A 20918-nucleotide genomic window follows, 5' to 3' on the forward strand; every position below is an offset into this window, starting at 1 on the left:
TAAACTGGAAGGGGCAGAGGGCTGGGATTGATGGTTCCATAGCCAGGACTCCTGACCTGGACAGTCAGGAGTCTCTCAGGAGGGGGGCCCAGGAGGGTGAGTGGGAGCCCCATCTCATCTGCTCTTCTGCTATCCCTCCGGTGCCAGTGGACACAGAGTAGGACACAATGATGCACATCAATGTCTGTGCATCTTATTACTAGCCCTCTTCTCCCTGTGCTCTTCAGAACTCGAATCAAGTCCTTTCAAAGATCCCTCCATCCCCAGCCTCACTCAGCACCCAAGCACTCCTGGATCTGAGGGCCAAGACTCAAGGCTCAAGGCCTTTCCCTCTGTGGTGTCTACTACTGCTCCTGGGTGGAGGCGGGGGGGGGGGTGTCTAAATCTAATTCATCATCTCCCCTTGCCTGCTTTCTTGCTGAGGACTGGTATAACCAGAGAAGGGTCAGACCTGGTAAATGGCTCAGGGGCATGGAGCTTTGAGCCTACTCACAGAGGACTGGGCACAGTAGGGAACCTGGACCAGGTGGGTGGTCCACAGGGAGTAGGGATATCTCCAACCCCTAGCTTCTTTGAGACCATCAAATAGCTATCTGACTTCAAAGTAAAGTACCTCACAACACCCTTCAGAGTCCCCTTGGTATAACAGCCCACTCCCCAAACTGCTATTACCCCCAATCCCCAGCATATGGAGTCATGCCTGTAGTGAATTCACAAGTTACTCTGGTCCTGAAGTGATGCCAGACTGAGGTACTGAGCTCTGATCCCCTTATCTTCAATTCTAACCCTAACCCTGATTTGAAGAGTTTACTGGAGGTGACAGCCTCCTACAATCCAAACCTTCCAGACCATGAGCTCCTTCACCAAACCAGGAAAGATAAAGATGTAGTGCTCTGGAATACCATTAGGTATCAAGCTGCAACCACAATGTGGCCCAAGCCAGACCTTTAGGGAGTGTGCAACATCTACCTTCTGATAGGGCTTGCCTAGCTGTGAAGCTTTGGATTGTGCCTGCAGCCAGAGCACAGACCTTCCATAGCTCTGCCTACCCCTATCCCTTGCTCCAGGCTTCACAGACCACTCCCTGCTCATCTCCACCTTGATAGGCCACATCAGGCCAGATCAGCAAGTGTGACTGAGCAAAGTTGCCAAATTATCTCATAACATGGAGGATAGCCCTGTGACTCAGTTCTGGGTATCAAGGCTGATAGGCCCAGGGGCCAAAGATAATTAAGATAAAGCCCAGAGGAAGCCCATGGTGCACTCCCCACAGACTGTGAGCTCTACATCTAATTCATCATCTCTCCTTGCCTGCCACATTACATGGGTGCTCAGGGTTCCTAAGGTTACTCCTCTGTAATGAGCACAAGAGCCTGCAGGATGCATGGCAGGACGGGGTTGTGGAGACACACTGATGACAAGACCTACCACTTCACTGCTTCAGCCTCCTCTTAGTCTAAGGCATCTAATAGTGGAGGTCTGGGGGTTAGCGTGTATACCTTTGTCATCCCCTTGCTGTGTTCAGGACATTAGGGTGTACACAGGCTTGGCCTGTCACTAACTCGCTGTGTGACGTTGAACATGCACCTCAGTTTCTCAGCCACAGTCCATACAGGCAGGGTGGGCTCTAGCCCCAAAGGCCAGACCATAGCCAAAGTTCAGGGTCTTTGTCAAGCTTGGGGCCTCAGAGCATGTGGCTCAGCTCTAGGGAAACTAAGGTTGATCAAGAGGCTCTGGTGCCTCCTCTGGGAAACAGTAAAGTTGGTAAGGACACAGGCAGGAGGGCAGCTATTCAACAAGAAATAATTGTCCCCATTCCCCTGCCACCCTTAAACCTTGGTCACCAAACGCCATCCATGAAGAGATCCTGCAGTGAGGGCCACTTGGGTTTTCTTTTTTTTTTTCTTTTTCTTTTTTTAATGTTTATTTATTTTTGAGAGAGAGAGACAGAGCACAAGGAGAGGAGGGGCAGAGAGACAGGGAGACACTGAATCTGAAGCAGGCTCCAGGTTCTGGGCTCCTAGCTGTCAGCACAGAGCCTGATGCAGGGCCTGAACCCATGAACCGTGAGATCGTGACCTGAGTCACGTGACCTGATGGCTTAACCGACTGAGCCATCCAGGTGCTCCGAGCCACTTGGGTTTTCTATGTGCCCTAGTTCCCCCTCCAGTTAGGCTCATATCTAGACAGCGGTAATGGTTCCTGTTGGAACCAGGTGGGAGGGCCATGTGGGAACTGCTCTGGAGACCCAGGCAGGCCTGAGCCCACAGCTCTCTGGGAGCCTACTGGCTCTACTGCCTCAGAATCTATGGAGAAGCTGGTACACTGGAAGGCCAGAGCTCTGGGCTGGACACCTGGGCACAAGAGGTTTGGCCTGACCCCCAAATGGCTGGGATGGCTCTATGCACTCTCTTTCCCTAGGATACCAGGCAAAAGGTTCATATTATATCCCTCCAAGGAAGATAACCATGGGAAGATATGGGTCAGGCCTATTCTGACCCTGAAGAAACACTCTTGGCTTTGCGAGGCCCACCTCTAGACCAGGAGGAAAGGCAGGGCTGGGTAGCCTGAGAACACAGGCTCATCCAAACATCAAGGCTTACCAGGACAATTGAACAGTCCCTTTCCCTTCATTTCACAGGGGCCTCCCTAGGGACCACCTCAACTCTTTATCACCCTCTGCCTCTTAGAGCCCCCCTTCTCCCTCAGAAGTCAGTAGTACTGAGATTAGAACCAGGAATCTAAGACATACGCTAAAGTGGTTGTGCAGCCTTCTCATACATGCGAGGCCTCAAGAACTGGAACAGTCCTGTTGGCAGCCACATGATGGTCTCTATCACAGGCCACAGCGTGGCTACATTCTTTGACTCAGCATTCACATTTTGGGAGAGCACACAGAAGGAGGGAAGCTTTATCCACAGAAAAAGCCAATTGTTCAGTCCATGAAATAAAGTAAGGGACATGAAGTTAACATGGCAACATGACAAGGCACCTGTGAAAGGTCCAGAATGGCATTGATGCTGGGATAATGCCAAGTAGGCCAAGGGCTAGAAAGGAATTGGGATGATGACCTGGGTGGTGGGATGGCAGGTATATTTTCTCCTTGGTTTTCTACCCTGTGATGACTGTAAACGTGGCTGTGGCTGGATCTGAGGAGAGACACTGAATGCCAAGATCAGTGGGCATCATGTGGTTCCCTTGTTTACAGAAAATTTGCACCTTCAGTGTCTCCAGGTAAATGGAGTTCTTGGTGGCAGCTTGCATCAAATGATTCTCCAAGTCGGTGGTTCAACGAAGACGCAGGTGATTAGCTTAAAAAGGGGGGGTCTTCTCCCCTCAAAGTCCAGAGGGCTGTCTGCTCTTTCTGAGATAGCATGGACAGCAAAAGAGGCCTGGCTGCTCTTCCTTGGCAGGCAGGATAGCTCTCACTACAGGCCCGGAGGTTGAAAGGTACTACTCAGGCATCCTCAATTAACCTCACAACTATCCCGTGCATGGAGTGAAGGGTGGGGGCTACACATCTGGCCTGCATCACACAGACCCAAGTAGGCAGAACTGGCCCTGGAAACTAGGACCTGAGCCCTTATGCCTCTTGTATCTTGGTTGCCTGCACATGTGCATGCTTAGGAATTCAGGGTTTATATAAATGAGAGTGGAGGGCAGGGGGTACATGCACCAGGCACATATTGTGCCAACCTGGCCTTATGAGTAAGTTGCTATTTGTGTTGAAGGCACATGGCTGAATCCAGCAGCTCCTGTCATGGACCCTCCCACACTATTACAGGGGCTTCGCAAAAAAGAAATCTGGCATTTGTGTCTCTCCTAGGCCTCAATCTCCTTAAAACTGTAAAGTAGGGTTGTGGCAGGGACAGAGAGGCACCAGCCCCAGACCAACCTGCTATGACATAGGAAGGCCTACTGCCCTGATGCTTAGGGCAAGGCCAGGAAAACCTGTTTCTGCTGAGAGTGCCCTGATGCTGGTCCAGTTTCTCTGAGGAGAGGGGAGGCCAGAATGCTCATGGCATCCAGGTCTATAGGGCAGGTCAGAGCAGGGCCAGCTCCAAGAAGGGACCTGGGGATGGGGAGGAGCCATCTCACCTTCTGTTAGTGCTGGAAGCACCCTGCCCCCCAGACAGGCCTGGGACTTCTTCAGGACCACACAGAAGGTAAGCTGAACTGAATCCTCAGGCCTGGTTCGCAGAAGCCCCTTTTCTGGACCCTCAGAAGGGCTGTTGCCCTCAGAAATGGCTGACCAATTTCCCTCCTGTGAGGAGACCCTGAGCTATGGCTGCCAGGAAAGATGCAGCTTCACAAGTTATTTTTCACTGTGGTTTGAGATAACAGCAGTGAAACAGTTTCGTGTTGCTGCCACTGATGTTATCTCTGGCCCAGACCTGCTCTTTCAACCTGAGAGATGATTAATTAAAAACCTTTCTCCCTTTTCTTTTTCTCAACTTCAAGGGAAGATCAGCACAAACTCCCCAGGTTCTGCCCTCAAACATAATTCCTGGCCCTCACCCAAGGGGAAGATCCGTATTTCTTCAAGATCCTGCAGTTCTTCTGGAGGCAGATAAAAGCTTCTTAAAAAAAATTATTTTGAGTTTTAACTGAGTTGTACATTAAGCACACGAATCCTTAAGTGTACATTTCAGTGACTTTTTGCATATGTCTATACCAATACAACCAGCACCCGAGAGCTCTAAGATACAGAGCATTTCTAGCACTCCTAAAGGCTGCCTCTGCTTTCTCCCTCTTAGTTACTTACTATCTGCTGTCCTAAGTGTCCAGACTCTATCACCATAAATTCATCTTTCCCTTCTTAAACTTCATTTAAATGGAATCATAGACTGTGCTCTCTTTTATGTTTGACATTTCTTGTTCAATATTCTATCTGTGCAATCCTTTCTGTTTTTTGATGGAGCTGTAGTCTATTTTGTTTCTGTGTGGTAGTCCATCATGTCCCACCATGTATTTCCCCATTTCACTGCTGATGGATATTTTGGCTGTTTCCGTTTTTTGGCTAACATTAATAAGGTTGCTACAAATATTCCTGTATTCCTTTCTTGGTGAGTATTATGTATGCATTTCTGCTGGAAATGCTGGGAATGGTGTGGAATTATTGGGTCATCGGGTATACATATTTTAGTTTTAGTAGTTACTGTCAAATATTTTTGCATGGAAAAGTCTTTTTTAAGCAATATTGGTTTTCCTACCTCTTGTAGACTGTGTGTCCATCAGACTCTGGATCTTTCCTCTCCTTTCACATAATCTGAAACTGTTTCCCAAAGTCCTCATCATTACTGGAAATTCTTCTCTACATTGTTCATTCTTGCCCAGTTGTCAACATTCTGACAAGCCAATTGTTGGGAAACAAAACCCAAATCTGATTAAGCCTCAGATGGTGCTCACAGGGCCATTGGACCTGCCCTTGGGGAGCTTGGCTTGGGTAGACTGCAGGGAAGTAGGCACATTGATAACAGCAGAAATTAGCAAGTTTACGCTTTCCACTTCCCCATGCTACTACGGCTGTGTAGGGGCTCCGTCAGCTTCTAGCATCTCATTTTGGGAGCAGTTAGCTCAAAAAGGGCCCAGTCTGACATGCACGTGGCTGGTGTCTTGCCAGTGCATTCTGCAGTGCAGCCCTTGTCCATAAGTCTCTTGCCCCATAGGCTCTAGGAGGCCCCAAGGAAACTATGAGGTGCTATCATCCTAGGAGAGACAAGGCTGAGGGGCTTAGCCCCAGGTAGTGTCCTGGGCTCCTCTCAGGGTCACCATCCCCTAGTCAACCCCCCATCCTATCCTGGTACTTTCACTTTCCTGGTCCCTTAAAGAAATCTGCCTACTTCACCAGCCTGTAGCCCTGCCCCAGCCTAGCCCACGTGTCCCACACAGACTACCACCTCAGATGGCCCAGAGGCATTAGTCTCTACACAGACCTCTCCTGCTTCTCTCTCCTTGGCAGCTAGATGGATTTATATACTCATGAATCTATTCAACAAATATTTATTGAGTGCCTATGAAGTATCAGGAATTGTGCCAGGCTCTGCAGGGAACCCAACCCTTGAGATGTTTACATTTTAGGGAATTAGTCTGGCTGTGTCACATATGGTCTGCCTGTTGGCTCAGGGTGAATATCAAGCTGTATGATCTGGCCTAAGACCTAGCCATGACACTCTGGCCCTCATGATCCTTAAACATACCTTCAGCTTCTGCTCATAGCCCTGTCCCCTCATGGCAATCCTAGGTCCCAGGAACAGAAACCAGTCACAGTTCTCCTACCATACCCTCGCCTCTATGCCTGGAATGTATCCCAGCCAAGTGCTTGACATCTGCTAAGTGTCTGACATCCATCCCCTCAGGAGACTCAACCAGTGTCCAGTAGGAATGGACACTTCCTCTATTGGGGCATACTCTTCCTCAATACTCACTCTGAGGCTTGCCTGCCCACCTACTGGGTCTTAGGGGACACTACCATCTGCTCCTCAGGGAATGTGGGGTCTCTTCTCTGAACTACTTCTCTATCCCTCAGGTCTGAGGAGGACCCTTCACTATATGGGTGCCAGCAGTGGCTACATTTCAGGGTCTGATGAAAATGAGTCTTTTCTCACCTACAAGTAAAAGAAATGCACATAGATTTTATGGAAATCAAGATGAAAAGGCATTATGAATTTTCAAAGTTTAGGAAATGCTCTGTGGGAGCAGATCAGCACTAGGCTATAAGGTACTCTTGTATAGCAAGGGATACTGTTATCATTACCTTTATCAACAACAGCATCTGAGAGGTGAGCCAAGAGGATAGGAGCCGGGGGACCTGGGAACCCAATACCAGCACAACTGCCTGCTCCCTTTCCCACTTAATGGATTTGGGTACTATCTTAAAGGAAATAGAAGGGAGGGAAGCCCAGCTCTCTGGCATTGTGTCACATTTCCTCCTGCCCAGAGCCTGGGGCAGCCCCAAGCTTTCCTGGTGGAAGCCCTGGCTCCTACCCAGGCTTCTTCTGCCAGCAGGTCTGGATAAGGGTGGGGTCATTCCATGTACTGGGAGGGGAAGCCAAAGAATCAGCAGCTGCTGCTAGAGCCATAGTTTCCAGTCAGAAACTACATGGTAACTCATAGTCTCCACTCTCCTCCTATATCCCAGGAAGCTCTCCTTGACTGACCCCCACAGTCCTCAGGCCTCTTATCCCACTGGGATCTCTCTGGGCCAGCTGTTGTGGGCCCCTCCCAGGTCCTTAACTGAAACAGAAGCTCCAGCCCTCCCCAGGGCTGGTAACAAGGCTGTACCCAGCCCAGATTCAGAGAAGGACTATGACTCAGTTAGACCCTAATACCCCATCTCTCACCAGTTAATCCCCTGGAAATGCACACCATCCAGTGTTGGAACCCAGGTAGAAATCAGGGAAAGCTGCAAGAGCTGCAGGCAATGTCTCAGGCCATTGTCATACCAAAGACTCCCCTGCCTATGAAACTCAGGAACAGAGACGGAGACTTGGGCTTATGACCAAATAAAAACACCAGGTATGACTGCAGGCCTAGGTCCCCTAGTTACTGTAAGCCCCCATGGTAAGAAGGAGCATCTTTCCTTAGAGTCAGGCAATCCAATGGCCCAGGAGTCACATAAAGACAGAACAGGTCCATAACAGTGACAGAAAAAATGACAGACATAGCTCAGGGCTCCTGAAAGTAACAGATAGACAGATACTGAGAGTCCCTGGCAATGACAGATTCAGCCAGAGCTTGGATGGGAAAGATGGAAAGACCAGTTGGGGATAGTGGCAGTGACAGATTGACAGAGTCCCAGGCAGTGACAGACAAAGACACAGCTGTTGCAGTGGTGGTAGTTCTGTCCTGAGCTTGGCCCTAGAGGCTTTTGGAGTTTCCTTTTGGCTTTGCTGATTGGACAGGGACCTGGAAGGAGGAAGACCAGAAGACCTGAGACAAGGAAGTTGAGGATAAAGGAATGTGATGGACAAATGTTTGTGGTACAAAGTATGAGAAGTTTCATATTGCATGGTAATGGTCACCAGAAATCATACCACAGTGAAAGAGGTACAGTAATCTGGTAGACGTACTGACTCATCCGGTTGATACTGTCCAGTTTCTGTCATTCTGCCCTAGTGCTGGCCCAATGGGTACATGAATAGAATAGCCATAGGGGCAGACTCTGCATGAATCCAATACCAGGAATTCTTACCACATGTGATCTAGTTACTGCCACTGTCCTATGTCTAGCCTACCAGCAGACACCAGCCCTGAGCTTCAGATAGAATACTGTGTGTCTCTTTGGGGATTTCCTTTGTTGAACAAAGTTGCCATGCCTAAAGTCAATAACCAACAACCTATATCCAATTACTGATGAGCATGAATGAATAAAATCTTGATTTCCTCCTCGCCCCAACTTAGGAAAACTTTGAAGGACCATCCCAGCTCTAGAACCCTCCTTTGGGTTAGCTGAGACTTTTGTTATGACTGCATTGAATCCAGCTTCTCCCTGTGCTTATTCCTGTTTCCCTTCCCTTCCAAGAGCAATCCTGCATGCTAATCTCTGTCTCAGAGTCTCTGTCTCATGGGCCCAACCTGAGGCAGGAGCCTGGTCATGGTTTCAGCAAAAAGATCCCTTCAAGGGAGAAACATCTCGCCCCTTCCTAGGGGGTTCTTGGACTCTATAGAGCTGAATATGTTCCAAGTCAGCCTCAGTCTCCCTATCTATGAAAGGGTTAATCACCTCATCCTCATCTGGCCTGGAATGTCTCCTCTTAGCTAGAACCTTTTAGGCTGTTAGGTCTCTGGGCCCTGGAGGTCATAAGGATGACAACAGAAGCTGGCCAATTAGATCTAAACATTTTCTGATAAATGGGACTGCAGCCTTTACCCGACACTGTCCAGTGTGCCCACAGAGGCTGGACTCACAGTAGTTCCTAAGAAGACCTTTTCCAGGACAAGCAGGTCCACCATGCTATGAGTAGATGGCCCTAGGAGGAATATGGGGGAGGCTTTCTTTGACCTACAAGGCTGGGAAGGGGAAGTGGGGACAAGAGAGTGGATTGATTCTTGACTCTAGATCCAGGGACAGCAAGGGTCACAGCCTGCTCCCTTCTTGGGGTCCATGGGGGTAGGGGGAAGTATGGCCCTGGAAAGAATTTCTGGAAGTTTTTGATCACAGTGACAAAAGGAAACTCCAAGAGCCTCCAGGGCCAAGCTCAGGACAGAACTACCACCACTGCAACAGCTGTGTCTTTGTCTGTCACTGCTTGCGACTCTGTCAATCTGTCACTGCCACTATCCCCAACTGGTCTTTCCACTTGCCACTGCCCATGAGTACATATATATTTTAATTTCAGACTATCTCTCTACACAAAGTCAGTGGCCAGATATACCACCTGAAGCTCTAGCCCATTGGATTTTTCCTTACTATTGCCTTTCAAGGTCATCCTTGAGTGGGGCTGTAGTATAGTCACTAACCATTTTTGGCTTCACCCTTATACTGATCTGACCTATTTGTGAACCAGGCTTGGGTTTTCACATCCTTCATTAGCTGGTCCTAGGGGATCACTCATGTAGCCACAAGTGTGATAGGCTCTTGTGCCACAGAGGTGGATGACACAGGGTTCTGGGTTACCTGTTTGTGTAGCTTATTTGTGCCCTCCAATCCTATTCATATTTGACTCCAGAAGTATGACTTCCATTTTATAATGCGTTGTTGCTAGGCCAACCTGACCTTATGGCTTAGTAAGTCTGGAAGAAACCAACTTGTCACAGGTAGTTCCAGCTGCATAAGTGTCCCAGCTCCACTAGGGCTCAGGAGTGCAACAGGAGTTGGTTTTCAAAATGTATATAATTCCCCAATGTAGATGCTATGGCTTTGCTCCAGAGTCCCAGGGAAACAACATACTTCCCCACTACTCATACCTTTAAAAACAATAGGTTCTGATCATTTATATGGCCCAAATGGCAGGGCTACTTGCACTACAACCCGAAACTACTGCAGAGCCCTTTCCTGCTTGGGGACCCACTCACAGATGGCAAGCTTTTGTGTTATTGCCAAGAAGATGGGTCAGAATAATATTCCCAAATGTGCAACAGGTTGCATCCATAACACCAAGGGGCCTACCAAACATGCTTCCTTCTTCATAATGAAAGGAACAAGATGTAGCAATTTTTCTTATACATAGAAGGAAATTTCCTGACATGCCATAGACCAATGGGTCTCTAAAAATTTTGCTCTATGTGGCCGGCTCTGAAACTTCACAGGGCTTATCTTCTGGAGTGCATGTGTCTTGTCACGGCCACCAAAGTGTTAGCCACTTCTTGATCACCTTGTCTGATTGGCATAACATTACTGGTAGAGTAGACCAGCGTGATATTCTGTGGGATATCCAAATGGTCCAGATCTCTTGGGACTATGTTATGTAGAGGGAAGGAGAGATAACCTAGCTCTGTAAATTTATACTGTTTTCTCCAAGTGAATGCAAACTATTTGATGAGGATGGAAAAAGAATGGAGTAATCAGATCAGTGGCCACTCATTCAGTGCCTGAGGCCATGTTAATCTGCTGAATCAAAGATACCACATCTGGCAGGCACAGGGGCTGTAAACATGGCTACGACTTCTTGAATTGGTAGTAGCCCACTACCATCTTCTAGGTGCTGAGTTTTACGAGTGAATTAAATGAAGATTTGGTGGACTCCCTTTAGGTCTTTAATGGTAGCACTAATTTGTGCCATCACCTTTGGAAGAAAAAGCAGGGACTCTGCTTGGAGGGTGCAGGCCCTGATTTGGCCCATAGATACCTCACAAATTTGAGATATCTAGTATAGCTAGGGAGAGAAAGAACCAAGCACCAAGGTACCTACCTGCAAACCTAGCAAATGGGCAAAGGAAGAGAGAGCTACAGTAGAAGTCTGTAAGAATTGGTCCCAGAGGAGAGAGCCAGGAATAGTGGCATCATGGAGGCAAGGGGAGACCAAGAGGTCAGAAAATATCCCTAATCTTGGAGGGAGCAAGTCAGTGTAGCATGAAGTGGCATCTCTTGCAAGGTCTTCAGGACAGGTGGAGTGAGGGGGGTAATGGGGAATGAGGAGATGACGTGGGTGGAAGAGACCTGGATAGTGCAGGCACTGGGAGACTTTTGGACAGGCTGGATGCCAAGCAAGATTCAGGTGAGAGCAGCCTGTGGCCTGTGCATTACCCCAGACTCTCTTCAAGCTTTCCTCAGATCCTTGTTGGAGCAGGATGGACAGGAACTGTATTAAGGTCCAGATGCCAGCTCATGCCTGGGTTTCCCCAGGGGGCAGGTCCAACTGGTCCACCCATCTGTTCTGGCAGTTCTGAGCTCTTCTCAGACAGGGGTACCTCCATCTGTTTTGAGGGCTTTCCAGAGAGAGACAATACTTCTGTCCCATGGAACCTACAGGGAAACCCCCAGCTCTGACACCCACCCCTTGACTAAGGCCTCCAGAATCTGGGCCAGAGGCCAGGGTGGAGCAAGCCACTGAGTCAGGACAGCGGTTTTCTGGCTTCCTTAGTACAGTCCACAGTTCCCCTACCATCCCCACCCCAGAAGATGACCCTGGTAGTACTGAGGAGCTAAAGCCCATAGTGTCACTGGGATGACTTACATCATTTCTTTAATGCTCACCACAATCATGTGACACCACAACCCCTCTTCTACAGATGGTGTAACCAAAGCTCTGAGCAGAGAAATAACTTATCCAGAGTCACATGGTCAAAGACTTGAACCCTAGCCTCTCAGGTGCTAGGGTTAATGCTCACCACAATCATGTGACACCACAACCCCTCTTCTACAGATGGTGTAACCAAAGCTCTGAGCAGAGAAATAACTTATCCAGAGTCACATGGTCAAAGACTTGAACCCTAGCCTCTCAGGTGCTCTTATATTACCCTCCTTGCTGTTTAGCATGAACCAGCCAAGATAAGATACTGAGAGGGATGCCAGGTCTTTGTTACGCAGCATCAGCATGCCCAGCTACATCTGGGGGCCTCTAAACATCTCCCGTGCCTGCCTCAGGACCCTCATCTTGAGCTTTACCTGGCCCATCCACCACCCAGGCTGCCTCTCATACCTTACATCTCAGCCTTCCTCTGCCTCACTTCTTGAGCCTTCAGCCTCTGGTTCCCACTGAGACCCTCCTCCTACACATCCCTGACTCTTCATAACCACTGGTGTGGAGGATACATTTTACCAACAGAGAGACTAAAACACAGAGAAGCACAGGGAGCCAGGGCAGAGAACACATGGGTCTAACACTTTCCCTAGAGCAGACCCCCAAGTGTCCAAGAATGGCAGATGTGAGGGACAATAGCCCTGTGTTTTAGCCACCTCAGTGAGGTCAAGGGTGAGGCAGCTGGGGCAGCCCCAGATCCAGGGCCTTTGGAGGGAATCTCCTCTCCTTGTTCCCCACAGGAAGCATGTGGTGCTGTCTGGCCAGCCACAGAGGCCTGGACATCCCCACAGAGAAGCCCCACCTCTCCACCTCCTGGCCCTCTCCCCACCTTTATCACACTAGCAGTCACGCTTATCTCAGAGCCTGGCTTCCTGCTACTTTTAAAGAGATATGTGGCCTAATGCCTGGCTGCCACTCTGCTAAGAGGACCTTTCTGCATCTCCTGGGGTCACAGTAGGCCTGTGCCTTGCTCACCTCTGAGGTGGAGATGCTCTTCTTCCCACTCAACACCTAGGTCACTCTGGACTGCCAAACAGCCCAATGACTAGAATGTGAGCTATTCTGAAGCAGGTTAGATGGATGGTTGGACTGATTCATTTAAAAAAAAAAATATATATATATATATATTAAAAATATATATATATATATATGACATGTATATTTTTCTATATATATTTTTTATATATTTTTTCTATATATATATTTTCTATATATATATTTCTCTATATATATTTTCTATATATATATATAGACAGAGAGAGAGAGAGTATATATAGATAGAGAGAGAACATAATTACTGTGTATCAGGCACAGTCTCGGGCACTGGGGACAAGGGAGAAACATGACAGATTCTCTGTCATCCTGGTATTTACATTCTAGTGAGGGACATAGATAGTAAAGCAGTAAACAAAAGAATTTTCCAGTATTTTCTTGATTCTCCCACCTTCTGCTGCTGAGCTAGCCTGGGCTCTTGAAGGCCACTTCCAAATGCCCTTGGACAGAGCCAGAGGTATCCAGAAGGAAGCAGGGACAGATGGTAAGAGTCCTGGGACCTGAACCTGATAGGGTGTGTCTCACTCTTAGGACATCGTGATCCTGGTCATATGAGGAATTGGACTTAAGATACAGCAAGTATCCTTCTGCCTAAAGCTCCAGTACCTAAAACTGCTGGAACTTTGAAGGGTTCCAGATGAAGGAACATCTGCTGCCCATCAGACTGACTGCCACTCAGCACCTTCACCTGTACACAATCCAGGCTAAAGCCCAGAGGTGATGCCCACTGAAGCTGAAGCATGTTGGTAATCAGTTGTGCAAGTGGACATCCTCCCTGTCTGAAACATCTTCTGGGCTTCTGGCCATGGACAAGCAAAGAGGAATGTTAGACAGAGATTAGCAATACAGGCTGGGAGAGGACAACTGTAAGGAGAGGAACAGTCAGTGGTCAGCAGAGATTTACTGTTCACCGTATGTTCATACCATTGCTCACCATGAAGGAGACCTCTCCTCTCCACTCAGCATCAATCCCCAAAGATACCAAAGCAAGAGGGCTGGGATGTCAAGATGAAAGGGGTAGAAAACAAGGCAAGGACAGTTGCAACACAAATGGCAATATCAGGAATGAGGTAGAAGCTCTCCAGGGACATTCAGTTTTGGGGCCAAATAGTGCATTGAAGCCACGTCCATCAGCACACCTCAGTGGCTTGTGGGGAGAAGGAGGAGGTCTGTGACCCATCCAGTGATATTCCCCCAGATAGTTTGGCACACTGCAGTAGGACCCCAAGGGTCAAAGAGTATGAGAATTGTATTATTTTTCAAGAGTTGGGCTGTTCTGGACTCTAAGAATGGGCCCAGATAAACATCAGATCAGGACAATACTAGGGCAGGCACTCAAATGTTCTGCTTCTGCACAATTTGATAGCTTTCTTAAGCTTGTCTCCTGAATGATTTTATAGGCCAGTGAAGCACATGTATTTGGGATTCACTTGCTAATGCCCACATTGGCAGGTGCCCATGGACCAATCTCCAAAATTTAAACAGAGTAAGAAGGATATCATTGTTTTTGTAGATGTCAGTCCTATAAGCGGCCCTCAAGTAGAGCTGAATATAGATTTGTTACCCTTGAGCTATCAAAGGTGACCCATGTTTACCTGGAGCCCTTACACCAGCAACAAGTATACATATGCAAAATAAAATTCCAGAGTAGTTCATACTTCTGCCTGGAGCAAAGGTTCTCTCTCTGAGAGTGAACATGGTTCTGGGTCTGGGAAGTCTCCAAACTCAGAGGAAGAGGAAAGTGTGGGCACTTTTGAGGAAGGTTAACTGTTTTCCTAAGCTCTTGCCATCTCACATGCCCCTGCTTTGCCTGTCCCCCTGTGGTTACAGCAAGGTCAGACTATCCTTCAGATGAAGCAATGTAACCACCAACACATCTCATGAGAAAGCCGGTCCGTCACGTTAGCTGTGCTACACAAACCTTAGTTGAACATATCAGAGACTTCTTAGAAATTAATGTCTTTTTTAAATAATTTTTTTTAATGTCTATTTATTTCTGAGACAGAGACAGAGCATGAGTGGGGGAGGGGCAGAGAGAGAGGGAGACACAGAATCCGAAGCAGGCTCCAGGCTCTGAGCTGTCAGCACAGAGCCCAACGCGGGGCTCGAACTCATGGACCCTGAGATCATGACCTGAGCCGAAGTCGGACGCTTAACTGACTGAGCCACCCAGGCGCCCCAGAAATTAATGTCTTAAGAATGATATGCTTAGTGTTAAAAATCTAAACAAGCAAAGTAAAAGACATCCCCTTTATTTTTTTTTTAACGTTTATTTATATTTGAGACAGAGAGAAACAGAGCATGAACGGGGGAGGGTCAGAGAGAGGGAGACACAGAATCTGAAACAGGCTTCAGGCTCTGAGCTGTCAGCACAGAGCCCGACAAGGGGCTCGAACTCACGAGCTGTGAGATCATGACCTGAGCTGAAGTCGGCAGCTTAACCGACTGAGCCACCCAGGCGCCCCAAAAGACATCCCCTTTATAGGGATGGTACTCTGGTTAGCATTCTTTAAGCATTTCTTTTTCCCCATCCAGAGAGTTAGGTATACATTTATACCCTTTGTGAAAAAATTTCGTACTATACATGTTATAACCTCTTTTGTTCATTCAACAATTGTAATGTGCCATATGCTAGCAATATTATCCACAGTCAAAAGTTTATTTTGATTCCAAGATCTAAGAGGAAGTTGTAATCTAATATTATATCAGCTATATTTTGATAATAAAAAAAGTATAGATTCTAAAGAAAATCCTTCCCTTAATCTCTATTCAGTGTTATAAGAAGGTATTGCTTCCTGCTCATCTGCCACCTGCAGAGTAACTGACATGGAAAGGGTGGGCACAGAGATAGGGGCTGCCTGGTCACTAAGGTACCACAGAGGCAGAAACTCATCATCCCAACAGTATGTCAACATTGCTGAGAAAACTTTGACAAAGTGAAAGACCCTGTTAGCAACAGTGAAAGTTTTCTGAAGGGTGAGAAAACCACCTGAGAGGAGAATGACTTGGCATCTGATTGGCTCATTATTTCTACAAAAAGGCAATTGGTCAAAGTGGCAGAGAAGACCCCCAGTTGCCCATGTTTTAGCCACCTGCATGAGACAGGAAAAGGGAAAGTGACATTTACTGCAAGCTGGTTATGTGATAGTACTAGGCACTTTCATATATTATCTTATTTAATCTTCACTACAGCCCTGGGAAGTGGATATTATCAACCATTTTACATGTTCAAAAGTGAACTCCTCATCTTCTCCTTCAAACCCAAGCCATCCATGGCCTTCCATATCTCAGGTGACTTCACTACCTTTTTTCTAGCTTCTCAGAAACAAACCCTTGGAATCATCATTGACTATGTGCTCCTCTTTCATATTCCACATCTAATCCATCAGCAAATCCTGATGGCTCTCCCATTTGGAGTATATCCAGAATCCAACATTTCTCACCATCTCCAGTCTACCCACAATGGTTCAAGCCAGTATTATCTTTTGCCTAGAAACAAATTGACTGGTGAGACTTTTGGCTAAGTGACAACCTGAGGACTGTTTAGGGATTGTTGTCCATTCAGGGCTGGTCCCAATTCCAGCTGCATTCCTTACCTAGATTCAAGGCACAATGGCCAGCCTAAGAAGTAGTCTTGAGTCATCCTGAAAGGCATTCGTTGTGGTCAGCACTGTTGATTAAGGTAGGGACGTGTGAGAAACACTACGGAAAGGGTATCTGTGAAAGGAGATTACAGTAATGTCTGGGGCTTGCCCACCTGTGTTATTTAAAAGTCACTTTCCTATGAGCTCAGACTCCTGTTTTTCTGAGGACAGAGGGGTCACCTCACTCCTACCCAGCTGTTGTCTCAATTTCTTGATTGTAGTATTGTACATGAACCACAAGCCTCCCTCTACACCTGCCCAGGATGCAGTGCTGGCTTATTTGCTATTCCTACCTTTCCATGGGAAGCAAGCTATCCTCTACCTAAAGTCCCTGCCCTGAGAAGACAGTCCAGAGCTTGAAGATAAATTTATTTCTCAGCTCCCTCCTCTGATCCACATCAGTACCAAGGCCCTGGCTATGGTGCTGGAGATAGAGGTGAGGGGTGTCACTTCACAAGCATGAAAAGGGCCCTTGGAGGCTCCCAAACACCTGGGACATTAGGCCAATCCTCAGCTCCTCCAGAATCAAGGCAGCAGGACTTCAGAAAAAGGGTTACTTTCAAACCAACCAACCAGCCAACCAACCAAGTACTGTGGTCACATTAAGACTGTTTCTGGTAGAAGTAAGACCAGAAAAAACTTAGTTCCTTCATTCCCACCCCATTCTCCCTGCTACCAAGGCAGAAACTGCTTCTCTGTGTGCTTGTCTACCATATACATGCCTTCACTGAGAGACCATCACAGAGGTCAAGCCAGAGACAGCTGAAGACTCAGGGAGGAAGGTTCTCCAAAGGCCAGAGAGGACTTCACTCCTGCCTTTTCCATTTAGGAAAATGCTACCAGCTGGCAACTGAGATGCGTGACTATCCCTGTGACTTTAGGGGCAGGAGTCAGGGGCCAGCCCTCCTCAGCCCTCAGCCTGGCAATGCTCCACCAATTCCAGGAGCAGGAGTGCTCCTCAGAGGCACCCAGTTGAGCCCAGGAGCTGAGATGAGGCAAACTCAGGAGTTTGGGAAAGAGGGCTAACTAGAAAAAAATTCCAACAGAGGGGTGAGTTGCATCTAATTCTGTCTCTCTGAGTGAAGCCTGGGGATCCAGGTGTGAACACCACACAACCCCATCTTTCTAATGGGCAAGGAGCTCTGAACCCTGCATGGTTTCCTGAAAGTGCTTTATGAAATATCTCTATTAATGTATTTCTTTGGCGTAAGACTTTCTCTTTTCTTAAAATGAAAATGCTCCAAAAGGTCATAGACTGGGCCCACACAGTTATTGATACCACAGAGTACATGGGTCTTCCATTGAGTGGATTTTCTGGGAGCTACTCTCTACCCACATCCCTTCATTGATATCTTAAGGAATTTCTTGCCCAAACTAAATCTCCCAGGGAAGACAAAGTGCTCAAGATGGTTATGTAAATCTTGGAATGGAGCTGTGAGGATCCACAAATAAGTCAGGCACACAGAGGGCCCAACCTCAATGCTCAGGGCCTCCTAAACTTCTGGCATGCTGCTGAGGCCTAACCTAAGGAGGCAGGGCTTCCACACTGGAAGGCCCACCTGTGTCAGCCTGCTGCAGTGCAGGAGCCAGGAGCTGGGGGCAGGGATCACTTTGGTGACTAACAACCTAATAGTGGAAAATTACAACTTCCTGAGCTGGGTCTATCAGAGGTGGCCGCAAAACTCTTTATGATGTGGCCAAAAATTCCTCCTGCCACCACAGGCCTTGAAAATAGGTCAAAGATACCTTCTATGGAACTCTCAAGCAGGGCTTAGCTTATACCATCTAACTCTGTTATCAGTCTATAAATGCTGGAGACTTGTGAGAATGCTCTCTTCCTCTCTGGATCTGAGCCCAGCCTTAGCTTTGGTCTTGAGTCCTTCCCTGTTTGGTTCTCTTCAGGGGACTGATTGGTTATGGAGGCCAAGGAGAAGGCTGCCTGTTTGCCCCTGGAAACATCTGTCTACAGACTCTCTGGGCAGCAGAGTCTCCTCTTACATACCAACTAAGACCTAAAGGCCTGGCCTCAGCTCTGAGGCTACATCTCACCTCAAACCAGGACAAGGGGTAGACTGAGCACGGGCAGAGACTTCCATTGTATTTTCCCTAGCTTTCCAGAGGCCCCAGGCTTGTGACAAGGGATAACGGTTGGCTGCTTCCTGGATCAGACAGGCAGAGCTCCTTCTCTGAATGTTAGACATCCCCTTGGCAGTATCGTGCAGGGGCTAGCACCTTGCCTGGCTCTGAATGCCACCTATACAATATCACTCTGGGCCATCTTCTTTAGTATAGTAAGACCTGGTTTCTTCTCTGAGAATGGGGGTGGCATTCTCTGCTGCAGGGATTTCTGTGGAAATCGGAGGCGATCAAAGGTAAGCTGAGGTGAGCAAAGACAGCCCATCTTCCATTTTCTGTGTTCAGGCCTTAACAAACAGAAACCATTTAGCTCTGAAGGTGCTCACCAGTGGGGACAGCTTCAGGAGGACAGAACTCTCTGAAAGTTCTGTGCTAATTCCTCTAGTGTGTGTGTGTGTGTGTGTGTGTGTGTGTGTGTCTGCTGCTACCAGAAGGAATCCTAACCTCCAGGACTGAAGCAATGATGGAACCGCTAATGTGGCCATAATGGGTCTGAGTATCCTCCCTTCTAAGAGGCTCAGGAAGCGATGGCCTGGAGAATACACCCTACTTAAGTGCATGCTAATCAAGATGACACTTTTCTTGGGCCAGAAGCTTCAACTAATCTCTGACCCAGGCCTCAGCCTGAGCGGGGGTAGATGGCCCTGTCCTGACAGGACCCTCGGAGCCTCCCAGGCAGCTGTCGCCAGGGTAAGAGGCCTTGTGTCAGCCTGGCCTACAGCCAGACTATGCTGAGTCACAAGATTCTGCTTGGAGCTTGACACCAGAAACAATGACTCAGGCAGCCTGGAATCCAGGGAAAACCAGCCCTGGCGTTTTAGCTGGGAGCACTACCCAGCTGGACATGAGCTCACCCAGCTAGACGGTGACAATGACTGTGGAATACTGTCAGTCCCTTGTAGATGAGAGAAGCAGGGGGGCTGAACCTTGAGCCTGAAACCTCCCCTGAAACATTCTTTGAAAACCCCATATCAGCTTATCTAAAATTAGCTTTCAGCATCTAAATCACTTCCTGTTATGGAAACCACAGGTCTGATGCTTCAGTCATCACCCTGCCTGCCTCTAGGGGGTGGAGGCAAATGACATAGGGGTGCTACTACAGAAAAATATGACAATCCAAAAAGACACAGCAGTCAGGAGCCCCTCTAGCCCTGCTGCAGAAAGGACAGCGAGGCAGGGCCCCATAAACCTTCTGATGCAGGGACCAGGACCAGAGTGAACACACATGCTCACTTATGCACACACAGATATATCCCTGCATACATACTTATACACACAGGCCTGAGCCTTCTCCATTGCTGCCAAGAGACTACTACATGCTCATCTCAAGCATATCTCCATGATGACCCTTTCAAATCTGAGACAGCAAGAGAAGAGGGTGGGTAACTGGCCTGCTTGGAGCACCTGCAGCCCTGTCTCTACTTCTCTAGTGGCCCTGGCTACTTTCTGTCTAATGGGCTGTGCACAAGATTAGCCTACTCCTTCACTCATTGCTTCAGCCAACTCTTTATACTAGCACTACCAGGAAGAATCCTTAATAAGATCAAGGAATATGCTAGAAATCTATAGCAACTATAACAGAAATACATTAGAAGAAATCCCATGAAAGACAGGAAGGAACAAGACAACAATACCTGTTATCCATGTAACTGTTCAATGACATATTGAAGTCTTATCCAGGGAGTTAAGATAAGAAATATAGATATGAGGATTGAAAAAAATCTAAACTTATTATTTTTAAATAAATAAATGGTGATTGTTATTACTGCTTGTTTTACATTAAATACTTTGTGTATCTTAACTTATTTAATCCTAACAGCCATTTTATGAGGTAGGTATTAGTATCAAACCCATTTTTATAGATGAGGAAACTAAATAATAGTGATCTTGAGGTAGTTGGCTAGTAAATGACAGAGCCAGATTGAAACCCAGGTAGTCTAACTTGAGAATCTGTGTTCTTAATCACTATACTATATTACCTCTCAATAATGTGAGATTCCACACAGAAAACTCAGGAGTGAAATGATATGTCCAGATACAAGATCAACAAACAAAAATCAGCAGCTTTCCCAAATACCACAAAAGACTGACTCTAAAATTCATATGGAAGAATATTCAAGATCATTTTGAAGAACAGTGATGGAAGACTTGCCCTCTATAATATCAAAATGCATTAATAAAACAACAAGAATTAAAACAGTGGAGGGGGGCACCCGGGTGGCTCAGTCAGTTAAATGTCTGACTCTTGATTTCAGCTCAGGTCATGATCTCACAGTTCATAAAATTGAGCCCCACGATGGGCTGTGAGATGAAAACATGGAGCCTGCTTGGGATTCCCTTTCTCTCTCTCTGTCTGCCCCTACCCCACTTGCATTCTCTCTCTCCCTCCCTCCCTCTCTCT

The sequence above is a fragment of the Felis catus genome, chromosome A1 (genome assembly GCF_018350175.1).
Source record: "Felis catus isolate Fca126 chromosome A1, F.catus_Fca126_mat1.0, whole genome shotgun sequence".
In the NCBI taxonomy this organism is placed as follows: domain Eukaryota; kingdom Metazoa; phylum Chordata; class Mammalia; order Carnivora; family Felidae; genus Felis; species Felis catus.